This window comes from Copadichromis virginalis, linkage group LG20, assembly GCF_057382275.1.
Source record: "Copadichromis virginalis isolate Kocher_CV1m ecotype Utaka linkage group LG20, C_Virginalis_male_GT1.1, whole genome shotgun sequence".
Classification (NCBI taxonomy): Eukaryota; Metazoa; Chordata; class Actinopteri; order Cichliformes; family Cichlidae; genus Copadichromis; species Copadichromis virginalis.
In genome coordinates, this window is record NC_140637.1 from 26,185,373 (window position 1) to 26,191,372 (window position 6,000).

Genomic DNA, 6,000 nt, shown 5'->3' on the forward strand with positions numbered 1-6,000 from the left:
CTAATTTTGGTTGTAGCTCAGGCTTAAACAGATTTCAGTAACAATATGCACTGTCAATCAGTAACACCCTAGCATACCTTTTTTGTGCCATGGACCGGTTTATGCCCGACAATATTTTCATGGACCGGCCTTTAAGGTGTCGCGGATGAATACAACAAAATAAAACTAGTACCGGTACCGAAAAAAAGAAGATTTATTCATAACACACTTGAAAAGACCCAGGAAAACCAAGTTAACGATAAAAACGATAACAAAATAACGCTGAAAACCGATAAAAACCCTGAAAACCATACATTTCACACCTGAGCCTCAACTCTCGCGGCCGGTACCAAACGACTTACGGACCGGTACCGGTCCAAGGCCCGGGGGTTGGGGACCGCTGCCCTAGCATACATTCTAGTCCTCCCTGATTTAGGTATTTTGTGTGTGCCGTTACACACAAGGAAACCTCAACAGAACCTTTGCAGTACTTGCAGAAGAGACAGAGCAGGGTTCTGGGCTGCTCCTCAGACTACTAATCAGTCTGAAAAGCTGCAGCTGAGTTTCCCTGGTTCTCTATCTGCAGCCATCATTGAAGCCTGAAGTCTCTGCTGCAAAGAATGATATTAAGACAGTATGGATCCTGTTCATTATGCTGTGTTGCTATTGTGGTGAAGGCTCTAAACTACCATGCCAGCTACACTTGGTGATAATCACATCGGTTCGAATGCACTCCCTATGTTTCCCCCAGGCTCAATGCAGACAAAGAATCATGACACAGTTGATGGGTTTACTGCTTCTTAAGGCAGCACAGAGATGTGGTTCACATGCATACACACAATAATATAAGGCACATTAAAGTTTATCAGAAACTGAAAAGTTGTTCACAGCCTGCACGCCTTACTGAACAGTTGCAAAGTTACAATTTACATTTCTCTGGATGCACACACAGGAACACAAACAGCAATCAACTGTGGATCTGATGAAGCCAACCAAGAGACTGCATGGCTGAACCGGTTGTCACTGATCCATCTGCACTAAATACAGTGGGGCAAAAAAGTATTTAGTCAGCCAACGATTGTGCAAGTTCCCCCACCTAAAATGATGACAGAGGTCAGTAATTTGCACCAGAGGTACACTTCAACTGTGAGAGACAGAATGTGAAAAAAAAATCCATGAATCCACATGGTAGGATTTGTAAAGAATTTATTCGTAAATCAGGGTGGAAAATAAGTATTTGGTCAATAACAAAAATACAACTCAATACTTTGTAACATAACCTTTGTTGGCAATAACAGAGGTCAAACGTTTACTATAGGTCTTTACCAGGTTTGCACACACAGTAGCTGGTATTTTGGCCCATTCCTCCATGCAGATCTTCTCGAGAGCAGTGATGTTTTGGGGCTGTCGCCGAGCAACACGGACTTTCAACTCCCGCCACAGATTTTCTATGGGGTTGAGGTCTGGAGACTGGCTAGGCCACTCCAGGACTTTCAAATGCTTCTTACGGAGCCACTCCTTTGTTGCCCGGGCGGTGTGTTTTGGATCATTGTCATGTTGGAAGACCCAGCCTCGTTCCATCTTCAAAGTTCTCACTGATGGAAGGAGGTTTTGGCTCAAAATCTCACGATACATGGCCCCATTCATTCTGTCCTTAACACGGATCAGTCGTCCTGTCCCCTTGGCAGAAAAACAGCCCCATAGCATGATGTTTCCACCCCCATGCTTCACAGTAGGTATGGTGTTCTTGGGATGCAACTCAGTATTCTTCTTCCTCCAAACACGACGAGTTGAGTTTATACCAAAAAGTTCTACTTTGGTTTCATCTGACCACATGACATTCTCCCAATCCTCTGCTGTATCATCCATGTGCTCTCTGGCAAACTTCAGACGGGCCTGGACATGCACTGGCTTCAGCAGCGGAACACGTCTGGCACTGCGGGATTTGATTCCCTGCCGTTGTAGTGTGTTACTGATGGTGACCTTTGTTACTTTGGTCCCAGCTCTCTGCAGGTCATTCACCAGGTCCCCCCGTGTGGTTCTGGGATCTTTGCTCACCGTTCTCATGATCATTTTGACCCCACGGGATGAGATCTTGCGTGGAGCCCCAGATGGAGGGAGATTATCAGTGGTCTTGTATGTCTTCCATTTTCTGATGATTGCTCCCACAGTTGATTTTTTCACACCAAGCTGCTTGCCTATTGTAGATTCACTCTTCCCAGTCTGGTGCAGGTCTACAATACTTTTCCTGGTGTCCTTCGAAAGCTCTTTGGTCTTGACCATGGCGGAGTTTGGAGTCTGACTGTTTGAGGCTGTGGACAGGTGTCTTTTATACAGATGATGAGTTCAAACAGGTGCCATTCATACAGGTAACGAGTGGGGGACAGAAAAGCTTCTTACAGAAGACGTTACAGGTCTGTGAGAGCCAGAGATTTTCCTTGTTTGAGGTGACCAAATACTTATTTTCCACCCTGATTTACGAATAAATTCTTTACAAATCCTACCATGTGAATTCATGGATTTTTTTTTCACATTCTGTCTCTCACAGTTGAAGTGTACCTCTGGTGCAAATTACTGACCTCTGTCATCATTTTAAGTGGGGGAACTTGCACAATCGGTGGCTGACTAAATACTTTTTTGCCTCACTGTACAGTACATAGCTGCCCCTTGTGGACAGGCTGGTAAATGACATCTTCAGAACAGCCACCCCCAGACTTGCTCCAGCAAGTTTGCAGTACTAAATCCATTGTATAAATCTTCATTCGGAACAGCAGTCAGCCGAATGAGGTTACCTCACAGGTCATCCATAGGTATGGTCCATCACTTTAACCTCTGCAGTGCAAATAAGGCTGCCAGGGATCACCTTGCCAATGTTCCCTACAGGCTATGTGAAGCTCTGGGAAGTTGGGATCAGTGATTATCAAAACACTACCCAGTTGAAGCAGGGCTGTATCTGACTGCCACTAAGAGAGAGTATGGCGGGCAGGTAGTAGTGCAGGAACCATGTCCAGAAGTGGTCTGATAGTACTTGGCAGTCCAAGCAGCGATATACTGCCTGTGGTAACAAATGGTTGGCCAAATCATCAGCAACTGCCCTTGGTTTGCGAGTTGTCCGCACTTCTTTGCTGACATCTTGCGAACCCAGGGCTGCAGTCAGGACAGCCCTGATTTCATGCTCCCAGGAGCCTCCAGAATGAGAAGTGCTAGGTAGGTTGAAGTGGAATCAGCCATTTTATGGTTGACTGGGTGGGCTGTACTTCTTTGACAGGCTGGCAGACAGAACACACAGTGAGGTATGAGGGCGATCACGATACAGGACTGAGGGAGACGCTGACATAAATACACAGAAGGATAATGTCTCGGTAGTGAGAACACACGGGGAACACAACTGACACGAATTAACATGACGCCACAGGTAGACACACTGAACATGGAAACGTGAGACCTTCACAATAAAACATGTCACGGCTGCTACGGCAGATGTGTGGAGTTTATGAGAGAAGGACCCAGAATGCAAGCATAGGCAGTGATGCTAGTGAGCTTTATTTACAATAGGTGAAAACAAACAAAAGCAAGGGTGGCAGGGACAGAACTAAGAAATACTCTGAACTGGGAAACCCAGTAAACAAACCTGAATTATAACATGCGGAGAGAAACATGAGATGATAACCAGAGAAACACAGGACATGATGAGCAGGAACAGGAAACAGATTCCACAGAAAATGCTGGAGCTCATGGACACGTTCACATAGAGTTCAGGTGACCAACCTGGAAGGCAACAGCACAACAGTCCATTGCTAAACAGTTCAGGGCCCAACCACAAGGAGAGTGGCAACGGCACAGGTGACTGAACCGGTCCGGCGGGCGGCCATGGAAAAGGCAGCAGGCGAAGAAAATCCGGAGGCTGACCACGTGGATGGCGGCTGCACAGACGAAGCAAGTCCGGAGGCCGACCATGACGGCGAAGATATCTGGCCAGCAGTCTGGAAAGTGGCTGGCGACAGTGAGGAGCTGAACGAAGTCGAGCAGGACGTGAAGGACGGAGATGGCACAGATGTGGCAGCTGCAGGTGATGGAGCAGTTGGTGGCACTGCAAGTGGTGGAACTGCAGGCGACAGTGTGGAAACTGCAGGTGGTGGAACTGCAGGCAACGGTGGAGGATCTAGTGGCGCTGATGGTGTCTGGATGGGCTCCTCGGACCTTCCAGCAGAGACAGAAAACATCTGAAGCGACCCCTCAGGACCTTCAGCAGGAACAGAACCTGGCTGAAGCGGTTCTTCTGACCCTCCAGCAAAGACAGATGGCTGGAGCGGTTCCTCGGACCCCCCAGCAGGAACAGAAGAAGGCTGGAGCGACCCCCCCTGGATCCTCCAGCAGGAACAGAAGATGGCTGGAGTGACCCCCCCGGACCCTCCAGCAGGAACAGAATACGGCTGGAGTGACCCCCCTTGGGACCTCAGCAGGAACAGAAGATGACTGAAGCGGTTCATCTGACCCTCCAGCGAAGACAGACAGACAGCTGAAGCAGTTCCTCGGACCCCCCCGCAGGAACAGACGGCTGACGCGGTTCTCCAGAACCCCCAGCAGAAACAGAAGATGGCTGGAGCTACCCCCCGGGACCTTCAGCAGGAACAGAAGACGGCTGAAGCGGTTCCTCTGACCCTCCAGTGAAGACAGATGACTGAAGCGGTTCCTTGGACTCCCCAGCAGGAACAGAAGGGGGCTGGAGTGACCCTTCGGACCCTCCATCAGGAACAGAAGACGGCTGGAGCAACCCCCAGACCATCCAGCAGGAACAGAATACGGCTGGAGCGACCCCCCGGCCCCTCCAGCAGGAACAGAAGATGGCTGAAGCAGTTCCCCTGACCCTCCAGCGAAGACAGACAGCTGAAGCAGTTCTTCGGACCCCCCTGCAGGAACAGATGGCTGGCGTGGTTCTCCAGAACCCCCAGCAGGATCAGAAGACGGCTGGAGCGAACCTCCCGGACCCTCCAGCAGGATGAGGAAACGGCTGAAGCGACCCCTTGGGACCTCAGCAGGAACAGAAGACGGCTGAAGCGGTTCATCTGACCCTCCAGCGAAGACAGACAGACAGCTGAAGCAGTTCCTCGGACCCCCCGCAGGAACAGACGGCTGACGCGGTTCTCCAGAACCCCCAGCAGAAACAGAAGATGGCTGGAGCTACCCCCCGGGACCTTCAGCAGGAACAGAAGACGGCTGAAGCGGTTCCTCTGACCCTCCAGTGCAGACAGATGACTGAAGCGGTTCCTTGGACTCCCCAGCAGGAACAGAAGGGGGCTGGAGCGACCCTTCGGACCCTCTAGCAGGAACAGAATACGGCTGGAGCGACCCCCCGGCCCCTCCAGCAGGAACAGAAGATGGCTGAAGCGGTTCCCCTGACCCTCCAGCGAAGACAGACAGCTGAAGCAGTTCTTCGGACCCCCCTGCAGGAACAGATGGCTGGCGTGGTTCTCCAGAACCCCCAGCAGGATCAGAAGATGGCTGGAGCGAACCTCCCGGACCCTCCAGCAGGATGAGGAAACGGCTGAAGCGACCCCTCGGGACCTTCAGCAGGAACAGAAGACGGCTGAAGCGGTTCCTCTAAACCTCCAGCGAAGACAGATGGCTGAAGCAGTTCCTTGGACCCCTCCACAGGAACAGACGGCTGGAGCGACCCCCCAGCCCCTCCAGCAGGAACAGAAGACAGCTGGAGCGAACCCCCCGGACCCTCCAGCAGGATGAGGAAACGGCTGAAGTGACCCCTTGGGACCTCAGCAGGAACAGAAGACGGCTGAAGCGGTTCATCTGACCCTCCAGCGAAGACAGACAGACAGCTGAAGCAGTTCCTCGGACCCCCCCGCAGGAACAGACGGCTGACGCGGTTCTCCAGAACCCCCAGCAGAAACAGAAGATGGCTGGAGCTACCCCCCGGGACCTTCAGCAGGAACAGAAGACGGCTGAAGCGGTTCCTCTGACCCTCCAGTGAAGACAGATGACTGAAGCGGTTCCTTGGACTCCCCA